The sequence below is a fragment of the Mobula hypostoma genome, chromosome 3 (genome assembly GCF_963921235.1).
Source record: "Mobula hypostoma chromosome 3, sMobHyp1.1, whole genome shotgun sequence".
NCBI lineage: Eukaryota > Metazoa > Chordata > Chondrichthyes > Myliobatiformes > Myliobatidae > Mobula > Mobula hypostoma.
The window spans coordinates 160,771,034-160,795,188 of record NC_086099.1 but is presented as its reverse complement, the minus strand read 5'-3'; the positions used below and the strand labels follow the sequence as shown (position 1 = coordinate 160,795,188).

Genomic DNA, 24,155 nt, shown 5'->3' with positions numbered 1-24,155 from the left:
AGCAGTACAACTATTTTTTTTCCCTGCCTACACAGAACCATTTTTAACGTCTCAAGTCACCTATGGCATTATAAACCTTGTGCATATCAGCAGAAAGCAGCCCCCTTATCAACACGAACAACTACCTAACATCCAGCATAGTGCAGCATATTCTTAATCAAGCATGTGTTGCCACACTATAGCGGGGACATACCAAAGAAAATGCCAGCTTTAAATTACACTTAGAAATGTTTTAACCTAAACTCACTGGGTGCAGGTTGATAGGACGAGGGAGATTAATATTTAGCATGGGCTCGATGGGCCGAAGAGCCTGTTTCTGTGTTGTAGCATTCTTGACTATTGGGGACCACAAGTAACTTTTTCAAAATAATGGGAAAATAATTCAATAACTATTATGCAGCAATCTACCCTATTTTCCCAGAAAATCGAACAAAAATAACCATGAATTTGTAAAATACAGTTTACGCATAGTCCCACTGTTAGTGTTTCTTTTTCTTGATGCCCAAGCGATGTACATCCTGTGAACCCCAGCAGCTGGAAATAAGGAAACCATTCAGAACACTGACTAATTATAAAACAAGAGCAGCTTTCTTTGTCACATATACATTGAAAGTTGTAACATAATGAAATCTAATCAGCAAACGTTGTGCCTGGAAACTCGCAAGTGTTGCCACGCTTCCAGCACCAACATAGCATGCCCACAACTCACTACCCTAATGGTACCTCTTTGGAATGTGGGAGGAAACCCACACAATCATGGGGAGAATGTACCAACTCTTTATAGTCAGTGGCAGGAATTGAACCATATAAAGCCATGTGCTAACCGCTACACTACTGTGCTACTCCAATGGAGTGGAACTGACGGCAAGCCTGAAACTGAACCTCTGACCCGGGGAGTGAGGCTGTCAGAGACCAAGTCAGTCACTACTTTTACTTGGGGAATGGGGGCAGATAATAGCAGCCTGTTCACTTGACTGCAAGACTCAAATCCAAGCTGCAATCCCTATTTTGGAAAAGTAATGAACTAAATAAAAACAGTTATTTGTAGATTTTATGTTCTGACTCAGATTCAGATGTTATTTTCTTCATTGTTTAAAATTCTGCAAAACTCGTTTAGATCCAGAGAAATTTCAAGATTTTGATGGTAATAAGTTGTGTGATAAATGCAAAAACTAAAACAATTTTGGAATACAGATGACTAGTCTCTTTTACAGGTTTTAGTGTATGTTTTACTGAAATAATTCTATTAACCAAATTAAAATGTATCCAATTGCAATTACAAGGCATTATTAACCTTCAAATTACTTATCCTGACAGTATTCTTAAAAGACACTGGAGAATCACCTTTGATCTATCAATAGCAAAATTGATCTACCGGGCAGCACAATGTAACAATTAGTACAGCCATGCCTCATAGCTCCGGTAATCAAGTTCCATCCCGACATCAGGTGCTATGTCTATGAAGTTTGTACATTCTCCAAGACAGCTTTCTTCAGATATTCTAGGTACCTCCCGCATCACAAAAACATCTGGCTTGGTAGGTTAAACAGCTGCTGTACACTGCCCTAGTGTAGATGGGGGTACAATCTAGGGTGAGTTGACGGAAATCCAAGGATAAAATGGGACCAATGTACGTGGGAGTTTAATGGTCAGCATGGATTTGATAAAGTTACGGGCCAGTTCTGCCTGTGTAACTATGATCTGACACCAAGCACTCAAAACTTCAGAAGGGTATCACAATGTAATTTTTCAGATTCATTACTGAGACTACTTAATTTAAACTGCAGCTAACATCTTGGGTACTATTTCCACTCCGTACAATTCATATTCTTCCCATAACAGATCAATCTAAACATTTTTCTCATTTCAATAAATATCAACTTTGAGTCAAGCACTCGATGTACAAGCCTAATTATTTTCCTCTAACACACCAGTGAAATATCATTTAAACAGTTCCCATAAACCTTTCATACCAAGTCAACTAGCATATACAAAGATATCAAATCTTTTATTGTATGTGATGACATTTCTACAATAAACTTCAAGCTACTTTAGATTAAGATACTGGACAAAAAAAAAGTCACACATGAAAAATATACTTTATTTTTATTTATTCATTTACGGGATGTGGGCATCACCAGCTAAGCCAGCATTTATTGCCCACCCCTAGTTGCCTTTGAGAAGGAGGTGATGAGCTGCCTTCTTGAACCACTGCAGTCCCTGAGGTGTAGGTACACCCACAGTGCTGGTTGGGAGAGAATTCCATGATTTTGACCCAGTGAAAATGAAGAAACTGCAATATTTCCAAGTCAGGATGGGAGTGACTCGGAGGGGGATTTCCAAGTGGTGATGTTCTCAGTTATCTGCTATTCTTGTCCTCCTAGATGGTAGTGGCTGTGGGTCTGGAAGGTGCTATCTTAGGAACTTTGGTGTGTTGTTGCAGTGCATCTTGTACATAGTACACACTGCTACAACTGTTCATTGACGGTGGAGGGATTGGACGCTTGTGGAAGGGGCACCAATCAAGTGAGCTGCATTGTACTGGGTGGTGTCAAGTTTCTTGAGTGTTGATGGAGCTGCACTCATCCAGGCAAGTGGTGAGTATTCTATTACACTCTTGACCTGAGCCTTGCAGATGGTGGACAGGCTTTGGGGAGTCAGGAGGTGAGTTATTCGCCACAGGATTCCTAGCCTTAGACCTACTCTGGTAGTGACGGTGTTTATATGGCTAGACCAGTTCAGTTTCCTGTCATTGCTAACCACCAGGATGTTGATACGGGATTCAGTGATGGTGATGCCACTGAATGTCATGGGATGATGGTTAGATTATCTGAGTGGAAACAGGAACTAAACTTCACCAAAGGAGGACAGAGAGGTAAAAGGCATTTTGATTTCCAATCACACTGCCCAAAGAACGAGAAATAGTTTCCAATAATTTCCTTACATGATTACATGACTTTACACCTTAAGAATATTAGAAAAAATTCCATGGCAATTTTCAAAATGATATTGAATAAATAAATATTTTAAAGTCTTGTATGGCGAAGAAAAACAATGCAGTAAACGAACATGGATAGCTCTTTCACAGTCACAACTTGCTTTTGATGAAACATCAGGAACTTAAGGTATACTATCATTTTCCAAAGGGAGTCAAGAACTATAGTGTCAAAGCTACATTGGCATAAAAAAAAATGACTTTTGCATTGATGGCAACAAAATGGGTACTTAAAGCAATACTGCAGCCAAGTCTCATTTTCAAAGGTGGCCAAGGAGACTGAGTAAGTTAGACCTCTGCTTCAGAGTAGGTAAGATGTTCAATATTGTCACTTGCGTTGTCTTTATATAATAATAATAATTGTATGGTTTAGTAAAAACAGCCAATATTAGAAAGTTAGAACCAAAGAGGGTACTCATTATGGTAACACATCTTTTCATGACAGCATCCCCATCAATTGTGATTTTCTGACAGTCTCATCAGTATGACCTTTTCCTGAGTCAATCTTTCCTTTGACTAATTGCATTTAATTTCCACTTACAATCATTTTCAGCTGTAAAACTTACCTTGCTTACAATACGAGTAAAATATCAGTATTCTACATTATTTATTTTTTAAAGTTTAAAATTCAAACTGGAGTCTTGTTTCATCATCGAAAGCACGGTTAACCTGAACTGCTGCTATGCCATTAGCTGATTTGAAGATTTATAACAGATCACTCCCAAATTTTATTTTAAAAACTAGATACCATAGTGATAATCTATTAATTCTGGTACCATCCTTACACCATCAACTCATTTTTATTTTAAAGTTTATTTGTCACATAACAGTCTAGTTTTATTTTTTCCTGATATCACAACATTACATTACAGGTTTCCTCATTCTTAGCCATATTCCCAGTTTGGTGCCATCCACAATGCTAAATGAGAGGTATTTTGACTCTTAAGCATAGCAATAAATTATGAACTACAGTGACATCTGAACTGATCTTTCAACTTCCCGATCAAATTAAAAATCCTCCAACCCTTTATCTGTTTCTACCATGCTTACTTGATCCATATTCTCCAATCTTCACCAGAAACTTACACAAATGTAATTTAAACTGTCAATATACATTGTTATTATCATGATATATTTGTTGAAATTCTTTGAACAAACATGAGGATTTGTTAACCAGCACTTAGCCCTTCCATATTTTAATATTTTCTGTCAGTAAGTGTATATCCCAGTATTGTTTCTATAACTAACAATGAATTAGTCACTGCTAGATTCTATTCAAGCTTTCCAGAATCATGCAGCACAGGAGGATATCAACTCTACAGCAGTTCTCTCAAACAACTCTTCAAACAGTACCATGACTCTTTTCTCAAAACCATGCATTTTCCCATGCCCTAGATCGATTTTGACAACTCTGGAGATACAGGCGACTGCAGTAGTCAGAATCTGGAGCAACAAGCCGTTGGAGGAACTCAGCAGGTCCGGAGCATTTGTAGTGAGGGTGGTGAATGTTTCAAATCAAAACCCGGCATCTGTGTATTATCGTGAAACGTTGACAATTTTCCCTACTCTCAGATGCTTGTTCGACCTGCTGAGCTCCTCCAGCAGGTTGATTACTCTGGAGTTGGCTCATTACATCCCTCACTTTTACTCTTGAAATAATGAAAACAGTGACAAACATCTTATGGATTACTAGAAAGCAACTGAAAGCGCGGTTCGACTCTCAATGCATCTAGTTTACCATTTGTACAGATGCCAACAACTCGGCGGTTAACTGACATGAGCGCTCACTGCAATCACCGAACATACTCTGCGAGCGCAGATCAAAGGCTGAACGACCACTTAACCTGTCCAGTCCTCAAGTCCATGGGGGTTATCTGGCTGCCCTCGCCGGTCGCTCCCGGCCAGGCGGCTGCCAACAGCAGGGGTGAAGGGTCAGTGGAGGCTCGCGACGAGCCTCTGATGGGATCATCGCGCGCGCGCGCGCGCTCCTCACTCAAACAACCCGCGAGAGCTGGAGCCGCTGGCGGGCGGCTGCATCTCCAACCCCACCGTGGGCTCCGGACGTTCCGCTGCCTCCACCGGCCCCAACTTACGATGCTTACAGGGCTAGATCGTCGGCAGCGATCAGCCGGGAAATTGGGGGGGCCGGGGGGGGGGGACTCTCGCCGTCTCCTTACCGGGAGCGAGAAGCTGAGCCGTGTTCTTCTCCTCCTCCACCACTGCCGACAGGCATCGACAGTGGGGCCAACTTGGAGCTGAAACTTTGCGAGAGTTTTATCGGGTGAGTTTGACGCCCGGCTGCGTTGTTGCCAGTATCAACTGGGGTCCGGCAATCGTTGCCCTCGCTCTCCGCCTGCCTCTATTCCGCTACTGCTTGGCGCTGGGCTTTGACTCTTCTTTTCTTTCTATCTCTTTTGTCTTCCTTCTCCGCCCGGCTACACAGATAGAGCGCGAAATTAGTGCGGCCAATCTAATCAAACCTCACTGAACCCCCGAAACAAAGCCTCTTCCCATTGGCCGAAAGGCGACGACTTCCCTCCAACCAGCGGGTGCCTCGCACGGGAGTGTGGGATGTGACCATGTGGTGCTTCTTTGTGGGTTGGCTAAGCGTCGAGTAACTCGATTTTGAGGAATGAGGGTAGGGCAAGTTAGTAATATTAGTGTCAAACTGTTGTTAGATGTGGCATTGAAGTCTCTGAGCGTGTGTATGTGTGTCTGTATGTTGCGCGCGCGCAAAGCTCAGTCTACATAACGTGCAGTTTTCTATTTATAGTGGCTAGCCTTGCCTGAAACCCCGATGACCATTGGCTGCTGGGCACCGACTACTGCCGTCGTGTGATTCCAGTTTTGATCGCATTTTCTGAAAGACTGACTCTGGTCATCTCCTGATGTCACTCCATTTTGTACTGTAAATGTGCTTACCCATTTGATGATTGGGTGGGAGGAAGCGATACTTAGTGCTGTCTGGAACCGGGAGTTCCCACTCTTTCACGCTATCCAGTGACCTTCTGTGCCACAAGGTCAGGTCGTGACAGCATTAAGCTTGGCCGTGATCGGTAAAGCGATTCCATACTGAAATAGTTTGAACCTCTAGGCCCATGAATCACTATTTTGTTCAAGATAAGAGCGATGTAGGATGTGTTTAAACAGATTCCAGGATACCTTTGTTGTTTTCAGGAGAGAATGAGATGAGGAGTCGGCTTAAATATTCTTTCTACATTAAATATTTCTTTAGGAAACGAATTGCCTACCAAAATATTGCAGTATTATACAATATTTAATTGTTTTAATATATTTTACTTGTAATTACTTTTTCATGCTATAAATTCCCCTTCATATAATGGATGCGATCTTACGTAAAAATTGCAAGCAAATTGCTGATATAGAATCAGATGCTATGGACTTATGACTTACATTCAAAGATTAAAAGCATGCAGTACTAATATAAATAGCAGGAATAGGCTATTTGGCACTCAAACCTGTTCACCTATTCTACAACCTCATGCTAGTCTTCTACTTCAACAACATTTTCCTACTCAGTGTTTATATCTGTAATTCTGCTTTACCAAACTCAGGTTTTTAAAAAAAAAGCTATCTCTACACTACATACCACTAGTGAATTGCAAAGATTCACCACACTCTACAAGTTTTGAAATTCTGTGTTGTTTCACCAAAATGGCCTTTCTCTTATTTTAACCTCTTAGACTCCTCAGCTAAGTGAGAACAAATTTTGCATGAGATCACCTTTCACAAGCATGTTCAGTTAAAATTTCTGATGCATCTATGAAAATAAATAAGCAGTCAACACTTTAGGCCAAGACCTTTCTTTGGGACTGGATCAGGACCCTTATTAAGGACTTCTTTTTCCTTTTCCCTTCCCCTTTCTCTCTTCTGCCGTTCCCCACTTTAACCTCTTCTCACCTGCCTATCATCTCCCCCCTAATGCCCCTCTTTCTTGCCTTTCTCCCATGGTCCATTTTCTCCTATTAGATGCCTGCATTTCCAGCCTTTTACCTTACCCAGCCTTCAGGATTCACCCATAATCTTCTAACGTCCTCCTTCTCCCCCATCCCATCTACTTACTCTGGCGTCTTCCCTCTTCCTTTCCAGTGCTGAGGAAGGGTCTCTGCCTGAAATGTCAACTGTTTATTTATTTTCATATATGCTGCCTGGCTTGCTGTGTTCCTCCAGCATTTTATCTATGTTGCTCTGGATTTCCAGCATCTGCAGAATCTCTTGTGTTTATGATTTACTCTTGCTAATCTTTTGCTTACCTCTAAAATTACCACCTATTTTTGCATTTCTCATTGTTTTGATTGTGCTGTATCTGCCTTTTATCAATTTTGACTATTGAATTCTTAAACATACCCAATTGTCAGTCTTACTGTTTTATCCTCTCTGTAAGTTGTTTCCTTAAATGTAATACTATTTTAATATCTTTTATTTGGACCACTTTTCCCTTTGTGTTTTTATGGCTTAAAGGAATGTATGTCATAAATTAATTCCTTAAATGTCAACCATGTAATAGCATGTCACCTTTCATATCCTTTGATGTCATTTCCTGATTAATCACAGCTCATCTGCACCTCATATCTTTATAATTTCCTTGGTTTCCATCAGAAAGCCTGTACTGATTCCACAGCCTGTGAACTCACTTTCAAGGACTCTACAACTCATGTTCTTGGTATTATTTATTTATATATTTGTCAGTTTTTGCTTGTCTATAATTTTTCATTGATTCTATTGTATTTCTTTGTTCTACTGTGAATGCCTGTAAGAAAATGAATCTCAGGGTATATATGGTGACATCTGCATATTTTGATAATAAATTTACTTTGACTTTGAAACCTGATTTCAGATCGAAAGCCATAACTTTTGAAATTAAAGTGAAGTTGTATCCTATTATAGCTATTCTATCCTAGGAGGCCCATTGCAACAAATCTTTCATTGTACGGAATTCAGCCTAAAGTGGCTTGATCCCTGCCAGTTTTATCAACTTAGTGATCTAGAAATGTGGGGGGACTTAGCAGTGCTGCAGCAACCAGGTCCCTGGCATTGAGTCTGGCTCTGTGGCTCAGAAGGGAAGGGGGAGAAGAGGAAAGCAGTGGTGAAGGGGGTTTCAGTAGTTAGGGAAACAGGCAGGAGATTTTCTGGATGTGAAGAAGACTCCCGAATGGTATGTTGCCTTCCAGGTGCCAGGGTAAGGGATGACTCAGACTGGGTCAGCAGCATTCTTAAGGGAGAGATTGAGCAGCCAGAGTTGCAAGCAGGTTTGCTAAAGCTGTTGATGTGAGTTTAAACTAGTTTGGCAACCAGTTGGAAACCAGTGATAGGTCAGAGGGTGAGGCAGATGAAGCATGTAAGAGAGACTGAGGAAGGATAGGCAGTAGAACTGTCATAATTGCTGTCAGTTGGATGGGTTGAAATGTATCTCTTTTAATGTGAGAAGTATCAGGAACTAGGCTGATGAAAAAGCATGGACTAGTACATGGAACTATGTGGCTATTACAGAGACTTGGCTGTCACAAGGACAGGAATGGCTGCTGATGTTTCAAAAGGGACAAGGGAGAGAGCTAAAGGGAGTGGCATTGCTTATTACGGATGGTATCACAGCTGCAGGAAGAGGAAGTTGTAGACGGATTATCTACTGCATCTGTGTGGATGGAGTAAGAAACAGGAAGAGAGCAATCACTCTATTGGGAGTATTCCATAGACCCCCTTTCTCCCATCCACCCCCCCATAGCAACAGAGGTGCAGATTGAGAAGCAGATTTTAGAAAAATGTCATGGGTGACTTCAACTTCCCTTATATTGATTGGCATCTCTTTAGTACAAAAGGTTTAAATGGGGTAAAATTTGTTACATGTCCAGGAAAGATTCTTAACACGATATGTAGACAGGCCAACTAGAGGAAAGGTCATACTAGAGCTGGTACTAGGTATTGAACCTCATCAGGTGACGGATGTCTAAGCGGGTGAGCATTTTGGAGACAGTGAACACAACTCCCTGGCCTTTAACATAGCCTCGGGCAGGGATAGGGGCAAACGAAATGTTAAAGTATTTCGGGGAGGGTGAATTTGATACTGTTTTGGTTGCAACTTGGGAGAGTAAATTGAGAACAGATATACTTATGAAAATGTGCAAAAGAAATATGGAGGTTGTTCAGAGAGCATTTGGCATGGTGTTCTGGGTAGGTTTTCCCTCTCGCTGAGGTAGGGAAAAGATGGTAGGGAGAAGGAACCATGGCTGACAAGAGATGGAGAACATCTAATCAAGAAGGAAAAAGACACTTACTAAAGGTTTAGGAAGGAAACATCAGGCAGAGCTGTAGAGAGTTACCAGGAAGCTGAAGAACGGACAGGAGAGCTAGAAGGGGGCATGAGAAGGCCTTGGCTAGTAGAAATAAGGAAAACCCCAAGTCGTTCCACGCATATGTGAAGAACAAGAGGATGACTAGAGTGAGGGTAGGACTGATCAGGGATAGGAAACATGCCTAGAGTGAGAGAGACCTTCATGATTGTGAGGACTGTGTAAAACAGGGTGACACACTAGAACATGCCAACGTTAAGAAAGATGATGTGCTGCAGCTTTTGAAAAACGTTATGATAGATAAGTCCTTTGGGAGGAATGGGGGATACTGTATCCCATTTCTAAAGAAATTGCTGTTCCTTTGGTGATGATCTTTGTGTCAGAGGAGTAGTACCCAGATGATTGGAGGGTGGCAAATGTTATATCTTTGTGCAAGAAAGGTAATGTGGGTAAGCCTGGGAATGATAGACCAGTGTATCTTACGTCAGCAGTGGCAAACAGTTAGATTCTGAGAGACAGGACTTACGAGCATTTGGAGAAACATAGTCTAATGAGGGATAGTCAATATGGTTTTTTGAGGGACTAGTTGTGCCTCACGTGCCTGATTTGAGTTCTTTGAGGAGATGACAAACAAACTGATAAAGGCAGAGCAGTAGGTGTTGTGTATATGGATTTTAGTAAGGTTTTTGACGAGGTTCCCTTTTTTAGGCTCATTCTGAAAGTCAGGAGTCATGTGGTCTAGGGAAACTTGGCAGTGTGGATTCTGAAGACAGAGGGTGGTATTAGAATTAGTAATTAGATGGAGCATATTCTCCCTGGAGGTGACCAGTGGTATTCTGCAGGGGTCCATTCTGGGACATTTGCTCTTCATGATTTTTATAAATGACTTGGATGAGGAGGCAGAATAGTGGGTTGGTAAGTTTGCAGATGACACAAAGTTTGGTGCTGTTTTGATAGTGCATAAGGTTTTTGTAGGTTACAACTGGACATTAACAGGATGCAGAGCTGGGATGAGAAACAGCAGATGGGGTTCAATCCAGAAAGTGTGAAGTGATTCACTTTGGAAGGTCGAAATTGAAGGCAGAATATAGGGTTAATGGAAATCCTTCAAAGTTGCAGTGCAAATTGAGAGAGTGATTAAGGTGTATGGTGTGTTGGCCTTCGTAAGTCTGGGGGATTGAATTCAAGAGCAGCTCTATAAAACTGATTAGACCACACCTGGGGTATTGTATTCGGTTCTGGTCGCCTCATAGGAAGGACGTTGAAGCTTTAAGGCTGATTTATATTTCTGCATAGTGGCCTACACCGTTGTGAGCATTTATACTTGTGCTTTGGTGTGTCTGCGTTGCTCTGCAATTCACTGCCAAAACACTATTTGCCGGTGGGATTTCTATGCCACTGTGTTGAGTTTCTTCGTGTTGAAACTCAACACGAAGAAACTCAAACTTCAAACAATGGCAACTGAAACTGAAGGAGGGTGAATTTTCTGTGCTTATCCGGCCACTGAGAGACATGGACGAGGAAATGCATTTTAAAGGTTTTTGGATGTCGGCAGGTAGGTTTGACGATTTGGTTCATCGTCTCCAACCATTTATTTCGTATCAGTGTACGCACAGTATACTCAGAGACTGGCAAATCACCATTCGAGTTTTAGCTTCAGGTGGCAGTCAACTGGCGTCAAGCACAGGGTCCTCCATAATTTCGGAGGTCTGTAAAGCTTTATGGAAAGCATTACAGCCAAAGTTCCTTCCCTGCCCTTCAGTCGCCCAATGTGAAGCTATTGCAGCGTAGGAGGAAATGCGATGCTACCAAGTGGACCAATCACAGTTGTTGCGGTCTGTGTTGCGCGTAGTTACATTTTTGGGGAGATGTGCGTTAGGCTGCGGCATAGGGTACGCGGCTACACGATTTGACGCAGAAGTATAAATTGGCCTTTAGAGAGCGTGCAGAGGAATTTCACCAGGATGTTGTTTTATGATGATAGGCTGAGCAAGCCAGGGCCTTTCTGGAGTGAAGGAAGTTGAGAGGTGAATTGGTAGGAGGTGAGGAAGATGGTAAGAGACATAGTGGAAACCAGCACCTTTTTCCCCAGGTTTGCAGTGGCTAATATGAGAGGGCATCATTTTAAGGTGATTGGAGAAAAGTATGGCGGGGGTGGGGGTGTTAGAGACAGTTGTGTTTTTTTTAATCAACCTGCTGCCATGAGTGGTAGTGGAGACAAATGCATTAAGAACATTTTAGAGACTCTTAGGAAGGCAAATGGATGAAGAAAAAATGGAGTTCTATGTTGGAGAGAAGGGTTAGATTGATCTTAGAATAGTTTAAAAGGTTGGCACAATATTGTGGGCTGCAGGGCTATACTGTTCTATATTCTCCATTCTAAATCTACCTTGTGTACAATTCACACATTCATCCTTGATATAGTAGGTACTAATTTGATTTGCTCTATTTATATGTAAAGTCCCTAATGTTACAAGTGTCTTATCTCCTCATTCATACCTTAGTTACATCACCACTATCATAGAAAGGCCTGGAAATATTGTTTTCTCGCTCATATTACCTCATAGATCAAGAAAAACAGTTTCTAATTCTATACCATGACTTGCTGACCCAAGCTCCTTTGCAGTTACTATACAGATGCCACCCTGTACTGACAGCATTACTCTCTCACTCCTTTTCCAGTTTTTCTTTCTTTTCTACATCTTGAAGGTCTAGAAAAATTTAGTTTCCAGCTTTCTTCACACTTCCGCAATTAGATTTTACCCATTAATGATAGTCTGTGTCATTAATTCACTTTCTTGCTGCTGTTGCAGTATGCATTTAGATAAAGTGTCTTTAAATTTGACCCTTTACCTGTAATATTGTTTTCGTACATTGTCTTTTTTCTGGTTGCCTTTGTTTTTGTTACTAATGTACTTTGATTACTACATTTCCATCTTTCTATCTCTCCTAACACTTCTGGCTTTCCATCCCTTACCAAGTTAACTGGACACCCCCCTCCCCCCCCCCAGATAAAAGTTGCAAACATTTGATGATACCTGTACTGTTCTTGTTGAGATTAACCTTTCTAATTAGTCCAGAAACAGTCCCAAAGTTCCTGAAATTTAAAGTCTGCTTCCTGCACAACCTCAGCTACATTTTTTGATTTGCTCTATTCAACTAGGTTTTTTGGCATGTGACAGTAGGAGTAACTGATGTTACAACCATTGAGGTTCTGCTTTTTAACCTCTTTCATAGTTAGTTAAAACTTGCTTGAATTTCTCATCCTTCCTTGCACTTCCCCACACACGTAAATGTCAAACAAGGACTTATCTGTGCTAGGCTCATATTCAGTTAAGCATTACATATGAACTGTGTGGTACAGAAACTGAACTGCTGTACAACACGTAATTAAAACTGCCCACCACATCACTGGCACCAGACTAGCCCCCATTAAGGACATATATGCAGAATGGTGTTAGAAAAGGGTCAGCTATATCATGAAGGATCCCACCCATTCTGCTCATGTACTGTTCGTCCCACTTCCATTAAGGAAGAGGCCATGCAGCATTCACAGCAGGGGCAGGACTACAAGACTTAAAATCAGTTACCTCTCCCAAGCCATCAGGCTGATCAATGCCTCCAACCATTAAGCCAACCCACCACACCCCCCACAACTACTTTATCATTTCCTGTCAGTCACCTTACGTAGAGCTATTTCCATGCCTAGTGTCACTTCATGTACATACAATCAGTCTATGCATATAAGCTAATCTTGTGCATTGTCATTTATTGATTTTTATTGTGATTCTTATGCTAATTGGGTTTTTTTTTAGCTGCATCAGATCCTGAGTAACAATTATTTCACTCCCCTTTACACTTGTTTAATGAAGAATAACAATAGACAGTCTTGAATCTTGAAAGCTATTTAGGAGTTCCTGAAATTTTCTAGCAGAATGATCTATTGTATTTAGAGAATTGCTGTTTCAAGTTTGGAACTAAAGAAAGAAAATTCAGACATCAGGTCTTAATAACTGAGAGTCTTTTAAGAGTAAGGATTGGTTAATTTAAAAACATCAGGGTCAGTACATTTTGGCCCAGTTGGGCCATCATTTAAACAAAGCAGCCGCTTATTTGGGGCAACTCTTAAAAAATAAAAACTAACTGAGAAAGTAGCTGGGATTTCCTTCATTTATTTGCGACACTATGCCACTTAATTGGGACAGGAGACTGTTGCCAGTTTCTAATTAGCGTCAGGTGCATGCAGTTATAACCATATAACAATTACAGCATGGAAACAGGCCATCTCGGCCCTTCTACTCCGTGCCGAACTCTTACCCGATCCTAGTACCACCTACCTGCACTCAGCCCATAACTCTCCGTTCCTTTCCTGTCCATATATCTATCCAGTTTAACTTTAAATGACAACATAGAACCTGCCTCAACCACTTCAGCTGGAAGCTCATTCCACACAGCTACCACTCTCTGAGTAAAGAAGTTCCCCCTCATGTTACCCCTAAACTTTTGTCCTCTAATTCTCAACCCATGTCCTCTTGTTTGAATCTTCCCCACTCTCAATGGATAAAGTCTAACCACGTCAACTCTATCAATCTCCCTCATAATTTTAAACACCTCTATCAAGTTCCCCCTCAACCTTCTATGCTCCAAAGAATAAAGACCTAACTTGTTGAACCTTTCTCTGTAACTTAGGAGATGAAACCCAGGCAACATTTTAGTAAACCTCCTCTGTACTCTCTCAATTTTATTGATATCTTTCCTATAATTCGGTGACCAGAACTGTACACAATACTCCAGATTTGGCCTTACCAAATCCTTATACAAATTCAACATTACATCCCAACTCCTATACTCAATGCTCTGATTAATAAAGGCCAGCAAACCAAAAGCTTTCTTCACCACCCTATCCACATGTGATTCCATCTTCAGGGAACTATGCACCATTATCCCTAGATCCCTCTGTTATAAAGCATTCTTTAATGCCCTACCATTTACCATGTATGTCCTATTTTGATTAGTTCTACCAAAATGTAGCACCTCACATTTTTCAGCATTGAACTCCATCTGCCATCTTTCAGCCCACTCTTCTGTCCTAAATCTCTCTGCAAGTTTTGAAAACCTACCTCATCATCCACAACACCACCTATCTTAGTATCATCTGCATACTTACTAATCCAATTTACCACCCCATCATCCAGATCATTAATATATATTACAAACAACATTGTACCCAGTACAGATCCCTGAGGCACACCACTACACACCGTCCTCCAAACTAACAAACAGTTATCCACCACTACTCTCTGGCGTCTCCCATCTAGCCACTGCTGAATCCATTTTACTACTTCCATATTAATGCCTAATGATTGAACCTTCCTAACGGCTGCTAAATGCAACGCTATGCTCGGAGTGGAAAGTTTTCAAATAGCATCAATTTTGTGTGTTTGCATTCAAAAAGTGGAGATTTTTGTCACTCATAGTTGGCATCGTTGTCACTTTGGCTTGGAGGTACCTGAAATGGCTGGGAGTGAAAATGAAACGATTTCACTATATCAGCAGTTAGAAACTACAAAGAATTTGAAAGTATCAACAATCATCTTGAATGTTACAATGAAAATGAAGATTTGGAGGATGCATTGGATGAAGGCAATCCATTATCTGCACTCAGTGTCTTCACTGATTTTGTTTATTTAGAGTCAGTCAAAAGAACAAGACAGTGTATTCTGAATGAATTTCTCTGTTATGTTTTTATAGTACTGTAGTAGTATTGATAATGTTCTAATTTGTTCTGTAATTCATTTAAATACATAATTTGTTACTCAATTAAATAGTTTTTTAAATATACCTTTTTAACTATTTCCATGAAAGTTGGGCTAATTGGGGCAGCCACTTAATTGGGCCAAAATATACTGGTCCAGTTAACCTGAATCCACTGTTAAAAACGTGAAAAAAAAGACAAATTACAATAAATTACATAAAATGGTATAGCACAGAATCAGGCTCTTTGGCCCATGAAATTGTACCAAGCTAATTAACATAATGACATGAAATTAAACTAATCCCTTCTGCCTGTGCACGCCTCTCCATTTTCATGTGCCTATCTAGGTGCTTCTTTAGAACACTGAGGCTGTCTACAAGAAAGGTCAGAGCCGTCTCTATTTCCTGAGGAGACTGAGGTCCTGTAACATCTGCCGGATGATGCTGAAGATGTTCTACGAGTCTGTGGTGGCCAGTGCAATCATGTTTGCTGTCGTGTGCTGGGGCAGCAGGCTGAGGGTAGCAGACACCAACAGAATCAACAAACTCATTCATAAGGCAGTGATGTTGTGGGGATGGAACTGGACTCTCTCACGGTGGTGTCTGAAAAGAGGATGCTGTCCACGTTGCATGCCATCTTGGTCAATGTCTCCCATCCACTACATAATGTACTGGTTGGGCACAGGAGTACATTCAGCCAGAGACTCATGCAACTGAGATGCAGCACAGAGCGTCATAGGAAGTCATTCCTACCTGTGGCCATCAAACTTTACAACTCCTCCCTTGGAGGATCAGACACCCTGAGCCAATAGGCTGGTCCTGGACTTATTTCATAATTTACTGGCATAATTTACATATTACTATTTAACTATTTATGGTTCTATTCCTATTTATTAGTTATGGCGCAACTGTAACCAAAACCAATTTCCCCCGGGATCAATAAAGTATGACCATGACTATGACTAATGCCTCTATTGTATCTGCCTCCACTAGCACACGAGGCAGGGCATTCCAGACACCCACCATTCTCTCTGAAAAACAAACAAAAATTGACCCTCACATCTCCTTTGAACTTCACCCCCTCACTATAATTGTGTTTCAATATATATGTCCTCTAATTCAGGCAACATCCACGTAAACTTCTTCTGCACCCTCTCCAGAGCAAAAATATCCTTCCTATAATGAGATGAACAGAGTTAAATGAGGCCTAACCAAAGTTTTATAAAACTGCAGCATAACTTGCTGACTTTTGAACTCAGTGCCTTGACTACTAAAGGCAAGCACACCTTTATATGCCTTCTTTACCACCCTATCAAATGCTGAAATGCTGCAGTGAACTGAGGACTTGGACCTCGAGATTCCTCTGTACATCGGTCCTGCCATTAAATGTGTACTTTATTTTTACATTAGACCTCCCAAAGTGCAACACCTCACCTCTAGATTAAACTCCATCTCCTGCTGCATATTTTGGCAATCTTTCACACTTTCCACAAGTCTGTGTGATCTGCAAACTTACTAACCCCCATCCACATAATAAAACTACTGATTTTGATACAAATTAAACTGAAGTTAAAACAAAAGTGGCTCCCACGTGTGTATCTCAGAATGCTGAAAAATTGAGTTACAATATGTTCATGACCACTAGAAGTAAGGCATTTAAAAATTAATTGTAATTTATACAGATTCTGAAGATTAACTGATCCACGGACTAGATACTTCTGAAACTGTTATATCCCAAACATACTATGGTAGCCTTACATGATAGTATACAAGTGCTTCCAAAAGGCTCATGAAATACTATTCATCAAACACAGAGCGGTGATGTGCACAAAATCAAACTATTACATATATTTGGCATATGAAATAAAACCTAACTGTTTAATAGGCCAGCAAATGATTTGGAAAGAAAGAGAAAAAACGTGTGCTCTTGATCTTTCATGAAAATAGTGCAGATGGCAACAGAGTTATAGAAAAGATGCATTCATGAAGATAGTGTTTCCTGCCTTACCTATTGCTTCGATTTCAACACTAGGTTTTCTTATCAATGTTACAAATGCAAGGAACATAGAACTGTGCAGTACAGGAACAGCCGCTTTGACCCACAATGTTGTGCCGAACCAATTAAATTAGTAATCAAATAGCCAACTAAATTAATCCCTTCAGCCTACACAATGTCCATATCCTCCCATTTCTCTCACATTCCCGTGCCTATCTAAACTTCTCTTAAAAGTCCCTAATGTATTTGGCTCTACCACCTCCTCAGGCAGCACATTTCAGGCACACACCACTCTCTATATAAAAAAAATCTGTCCCTTGCATCTCCTTTCAACTTATCCCCTCTCACCTTAGCCCTCTCAGTACAAGAGTTAGGATGTCATGTTACAGCTGTACAAGATGTTGGTGAGATTGAATGAGCATTTCTGCTTGTCTGGATTTAGGAAATACATCATAAAACTGGAAATGGTGCCTAAAAAATTCTCAAGGATGTCACTGGGACTGCGAGGCTTCAGCAACAAGGTGAAACTGGATTGACTGGGGTTTTCCCCCCTCGGGTGTAAGAGGGGTCACCTTGTAGAAGTTTATAAAATGACAAAGGTCATAGATAACATGAATGACAAGAGGTAGTGTACCTAGTGCCCTGTTTCAGGGTCTCTCTTCAAAGTTAAGGTAAAATCTACAGGGTGTATGCATTGAGCAAGCTAGGGCAATCACATACATTTGTACAGTAGTTGTTAAAGAGGCCTCTTTAATGTCTTTAGCTGATGCCAACCCATTCTTAGCTATGTTACCCTCTGGTAATGCAGAAAATCCATGGTTTGCCAAGTTGTCTCTGTAGGTGTGACAAGTGCCAATTGCTCTAATAAAATTACTGACACCCAATTTTGGCTCTAACTACAAATTCTGCAAGATCCTGAGTAAAATGCTGATAGTCAAATTAAGCATGCTTAGTTCAGGATTATTTGTAGCTGTTGCTATGAAAATCTTCAGTCTTGCATCTCTCCTTGCTAACCAATTGCAAAAACTCTACCCACAATAAATCACTGGAATGTATTCGTTCTTTTATTACCAGTTCTACTCTCATTGCACGTTCACTCACCATATTATTGGTTGCAGTTTAAGAGGAAATGCTGGGCACCATGTTTACAGAATCCCATTTTAAAGTTCAAAGCAAATGTATTATCAAAGTACATTTATGTTACTATTTACTATCCTGAGGTTCATTTTCTTGCATTTACAGGATAAAAGAAATAAAATGGAATTTTATGAAAAACCATACTTAAAGATTGACAAATGATCAATACGCAAAAGACAAAATGCAAATAAAAATACTTAAGACATGAGTTGCAAAGAGTCCTTCAAAGTGAGTCTGTGGATCATGGGTTTAGAGTAGTGGAGAATGAAGTAATCCATGCTGGTTCAGGAGCCTGATGGTTGTAGGACAGTAACTGCCGGTGTGGGAGCTGAGGCTTCAATTCTCTTTCTAAGCTCCCTTTCCCAGTCTCTTTTCCTAAAAAAAACTTAATTCCTCTTGAGCTCCTCTCTCAACTCTGTTTCCAATTTCTTACCATTCTCTCCAATTTTGAGGCCTTTTATCTTTCATTGAACATGTCTTAATTTCAGGACTGTCTGTCTCATGCACCATAGTTCCTTTTCATTCAGCCCTGGTGGTCTGTCATTCCATAATTCCATATCGATCATTTCAGTTTCTGATCAATCCCGAGTAACCCTGTATTGGTGAGAATGCAGCTGCAGCATTCAAGTGATGCTGATGTAATGAAGTAGAATTAGTAGATAAGTAATTTTACAGCAGTGCTAAATTTAAACACTGACATATTCCAAACTGTTTCAAGTTTGTCAACCTTTATGTATGCAATGTGAGAAACTAAGTATGACAGCCTTGGCTTAGTATTAGCACTTAAACTTAATGAGATGCCAGTTAAAAACAACTATCTGCACAAACAAAAGAAAATCTGCAGATGCTGGAGATCTGAGCAATACACGCACACAAAATGCTGGAGGAACTCAGCAGACCAGGCACCATCTATGGAAAAAAGTACAGTCGACGTTTTGGGCTTAAACCCTGCTCATTGCCTCCCTCTGGTGCTTCCCCCCACCCACCCTTTTCTTTCTTCCATGGCCTTCTGTCTCTTCCACCAATTAACTTCCTAGCTCTTTACTTCATCCCTCCCCCTCCAAGTTTCACCTATTGCCTGGCGTATCTCTCTCCCCTCCCCGCACCTTTCAAATCTACTCCTCAGCGCTTTTTCTCCACTCCTGCCAAAGGGTTTCGGCCTGAAACGTCGACTGTAGTTTTTTCCATAGATACTGCCTGGCCTGCTGAGTTCCTCCATTATGACTCAGCTAGGTATAAGCAGACGTCATGATACAGTGATGTAACCAATATTTATCAAATTAATCAATTAAGTTGTATTGTAACTTAACTATTATTTGTAGGCTGTTACTGTAAGCAGTTCTTTACAGCACCCAGAAGTTACTTAATTGTTTTTAAAATATTTTGGGACATACTGTTTTCATAAAAGTGCAATAACTGCAAGTTAATTCTTTCATCATAAGAAATAATACCGACCTAGATAAGTCATACAGCTCAGTATCTTATTTTTTAAAATAAGAAATTTTATTCTTTGAAAAAATACATTACCAATGGAGGCAAATTAGCTTTTCCTGCAATTCCACAGCTCCCATCAAACTGAGTATTATGCAGTTCAGTTTTGAAAGTTAGCATTAGATCTACATCCAACACCATTGGTCAGTGCATTCCAGATTAAGACAATAAACAGTTTGGAAAACAAATCTTCCATTGAAGAAGAGAGGTTTTTCTATTTACTCCATCAAAAATTTTCATTATATTAAGCATCTTCAGTTCTACCCAAAACCTTTGTAGCTTTAAAGTGAATGGCAGATCGCAAATTTTCTGCGTGTAAACTGAGTTCTACATCCTTAACAGCATTCTCGTAAATCTTTGCACCCTTGTAAAGGCTTTAATATTCTTCTTAAAGTAGGGAAAAAAAAACTGGCCACAATACTTGAGTAAGAGCCTAACCAAAGTAATTTTAAATTTTAGTTTCTTGCATTGCCTGTGAAGTTTGATTACACATATCCCTTGTCTACACCAACTTATTGACATACAGGTTCAGTTTGGTTTGTTTAACATTTTTTCTAAATAACAGACAACATGCTTTTTGCAAGACCAGCTCAATAAATAGGCATTTATATTTTTATTTCGGTTCCTTAAGGTTGTTTTAGCCAAGGGTGATAATGGGGAAAAGCTCCCTCCCTATTAAATGCTCCCAATGGTGTGTGCCTCAAGTAGCCTCTGACAACCAAGTCCAGCTCCTGCCTTCATAATCATAGTCATAGTCATACTTTATTGATCCCAAGGGAAGTTGGTTAATCTCTGGTTCATCTGTGGTTTAGCTACTAAGCCCAGTGGAACTGTTTCTACTGGCCAAGGAAAGGGCATACGTGGGTTACTGGCACCTTAAAACTGGGCACTTCAGGCAGATGACACTTGTCAGCTATGGTTAGCAGCTCAGCTAGGAGAAGGTAAACTGGTCTAAAACCTCTGCTGCCTTGTGGCTGTACCCACTCATGGGGAATGCTTTGGGAGTAAACCCCAAAGGGAAAATCCAGAACTGGAGTCCCTCAGGCAGTCCTGCATTGGGTTCAACGCTGGCAATTCCTGTGAAGCTGCTGGGGTGCCTAACTGTATCGATCTCTGTCATTCCTTTGGGTTCATCAGATGCATGGAGAGGGGGAGCTTGTTCTCCAATATTGTGCTGCTCTTCCGTCAATATCTAGATAACTAGGATGCAACATCCATGGGCAACCCTGACCAACAGGGGCCTATGTCTGCAGTATCTCCTTGGATAATTACAAAGCCAAAGCTTCCCATCATGCCATAGAATTGCAATGGTTAAACTATTCATAAGTAAAAAATCAAAAAAGGTTTGTTTGACCCTTGGGCTTCAATGCAGCTAACAAGTCTACATAAGGTAAATGAGCCAATGTTGTTTGAAAGCCCAAAGGAATATCAACATTGTTGCTCTCATCAGTCCTTTTCATGACACCGTTAGCCTGCAAACTAATCATATTTCATCAATATAGGATCTCAGACTTCAAAAAGAAAAATAATTATGTATACATCCTCCAATTTTAATAAAGGTTATTTTTATTCAGCTTTGCTTTTTATGTATACAAGCATAGTTGTAAAAAGATACTGTATAGGAAAAAATTGCTGTGAGATTCATCAAAGTAAAAATTAAAATAATTCAATCAAAAACTTAATTTGTGGAACTTATAAATCATACTCTATTTCAATAAATTATACTTTTAACACACTGTGGTCATTTTGTTCTTCCTAATCTTTTTCCTCAATATAAATTGTTCTACTTGTTGGATTTCTCTTCAAATGCATTGTTTATAGCTCATTTGGTAGCAACTGCATTTCTTATGTCTGAAGCTTCGCAGTTTGGTTCCATTTCAGAGAATTTTGCATAAAAATATAAATTGGAGCTGTTGTGGGGGGGGGGGGGCGGTGGGAAGCAGTGCTGCTGGGGTCCCATCCTTTGGATGAAGCAGTAAGCAAAGACCTTGGTAGGTTTTCTAGATTGGATTTCATGCCTTGGCCTGTTAACACACTTGTTCCAGATTTATAATAACTTTAAATCAGGTGAATGACATGGGATCAGAAGTTGTACCTCAGGATAGTGATAGGAATATATTGGGCACCACACAAAATGTTGGGTTAGAATGTTGATCTAAGTATTTGATTATTTTAAAATAAATTTGTGGATTTTGTCTGTACTTAGAAAGAAAGACAAAGGCAAAATGGTCAGAAGTCTGAGTTTGGCTTTGGTTCTGTTATGTTTACTGAGAAAGATGAGTCAATAATGCATCAGGGAATGACACATAGAGAGTGAGAGGAATGTAGGAGATAAATGAATACTGTATTGTCAAAAAAACTTATATGTATATAATTATAACAGATGAAAAAAACACCAGAGCAGTATAATGAATTAAAGTGGGAAACTTGCATAAAATCTTAACAAAAAAGTAACATTTTGACCAAGATGGGAAATGATAAGACACCAAGTGTAAGCATCAAGTACCCTTTTCATAATTCACATGGAAATATATAGAAGCAAACACTGAAGCCTCACACTCACACAGAAGTCCGCAACTGGTGAGGCAGCTTAGCCATCTTATGGCATCTAATCTTTGAATTTTCATTCCTCGCCACTTTCTATGTATTTATTGTGTTTACTGTTGAAGTATTTTTGTTAATTTGTTCATCTATTTACCTATTTTCATCTTCGAACCATAACTTGGTTTTCTGCCCTTGTGTTTTGTTAACTTTTAAACTTTTAATTCTGATGTACTCCTGCCACCCCATCCCACCCGACTACGTTCTGTAAACTTGAAGTCATGCAAATTCATTTTCTAACTAGCAACAATTTCTCTGAACTTGTTATCCTACAGTGCTTCCCAATTGAGAATTATTTTGATTTTAAGCTGATCATGTTTATTTTAATTCCTTTCACAGAATTATCTTTTCATTTCACCAGTTTATCCTCTGGGGGAAAATATCTGCTTGACAAAATCAGTCCTCTTGATCAGTCATAGTTTCACTTGAGGATTCAGGGCTCTGTGGTTTAATTTTGGGCTAATAAATCCTGAATTTATTCTAAAACCAAAAAAAAATCATTTAATCTTATTTATAGTACCTGGGAAATTTTGATTCAGTTGAAATCTGAAATGTTAAATTAATAACTATTATTAAAGGTATGGTAATTTAAAATCTATCTTGTTCTCGAAGGTCTTTCAGAGAAGGACATCTGTCCTTACCCAATCTGGTCAGATAGTTTCAGATCACAACAATGGGATGAACCATAACTTCATACTGAAATGGCCTATTAAGTCATTCAGTTGTATCAAAATGCAAAATTAAACTAAAATAATAGTAACAACAAATACACCACCTGGAATTAATCTCAGCATCAGATCTAGACACAACAAAATTGCTTCCATGCACATTGGCCTTGCAAAACATTTAGAAACTGCTGTCTAAATTTGGAATGCAATTACACTGATCGCATAATTATCCCTGATGAATCAAGGATGGTTATGCAACCTTTACAATAACTGATGAATCATTTCAAAATGTTGAATAAAATTAGGAATAATGTACTGAAATCAGTAAGGCAAAAGATTTTTTTAAATGGGAGAAAGAGTGGTAGTCAGTGTTCATCATTTAACTGACACACAAGAGGAGATAAGGCTTGGATCATATTACATAGAAACATAGAAAATAGGTGCAGGAGTAGGCCATTCGGCCCTTCGAGCCTGCACCGCCATTTATTATGATCATGGCTGATCATCCAACTCAGAACCCCGCCCCAGCCTTCCCTCCATACCCCCTGACCCCTGTAGCCACAAGGGCCATATCTAACTCCCTCTTAAATATAGCCAATGAACTGGCCTCAACTGTTTCCTGGGCAGAGAATTCCACAGATTCACCACTCTCTGTGTGAAGAAGTTTTTCCTAATCTCGGTCCTAAAAGGCTTCCCCTCTATCCTCAAACTGTGGCCCCTCGTTCTGGACTTCCCCAACATCAGGAACAATCTTCCTGCATCTAGCCTGTCCAATCCCTTTAGGATTTATACGTTTCAATCAGATCCCCCCCTCAATCTTCTAAATTCCAACGAGTACAAGCCCAGTTCATCCAGTCTTTCTTCATATGAAAGTCCTGCCATCCCAGGAATCAATCTGGTGAACCTTCTTTGTACTCCCTCTATGGCAAGGATGTCTTTCCTCAGATTAGGGGACCAAAACTGCACACAATACTCCAGGTGTGGTCTCACCAAGGCCTTGTACAACTGCAGTAGTACCTCCCTGCTCCTGTACTCGAATCCTCTCGCTATAAATGCCAGCATACCATTCGCCTTTTTCACCGCCTGCTGTACCTGCATGCCCACTTTCAATGACTGGTGTATAATGACACCCAGGTCTCGTTGCACCTCCCCTTTTCCTAATCGGCCACCATTCAGATAATAATCTGTTTTCCTATTTTTGCCAC

At 40.2% G+C, this 24,155-nt stretch overlaps 1 protein-coding gene across 3 annotated transcripts in view; it reads right to left on the bottom strand.

Annotated features, from left to right (window-relative positions):
- ezh2 (enhancer of zeste 2 polycomb repressive complex 2 subunit) overlaps positions 1-24,155 on the bottom strand; it is a 144,623-nt gene that overhangs the window by 107,002 nt on the left and 13,466 nt on the right. The window contains exon 1 of one of the 3 annotated variants that reach the window (XM_063044003.1): positions 5,918-5,985. The exons of 1 other annotated variant lie outside the window; for it this stretch is intronic. The gene's annotated coding sequence lies outside the window, so the exon portion shown is untranslated. Of the gene's footprint in view, positions 1-5,172; positions 5,433-5,917; positions 5,986-24,155 lie in introns of those variants that run through there. One more of the 3 variants, XM_063044001.1, reaches the window with a different exon arrangement.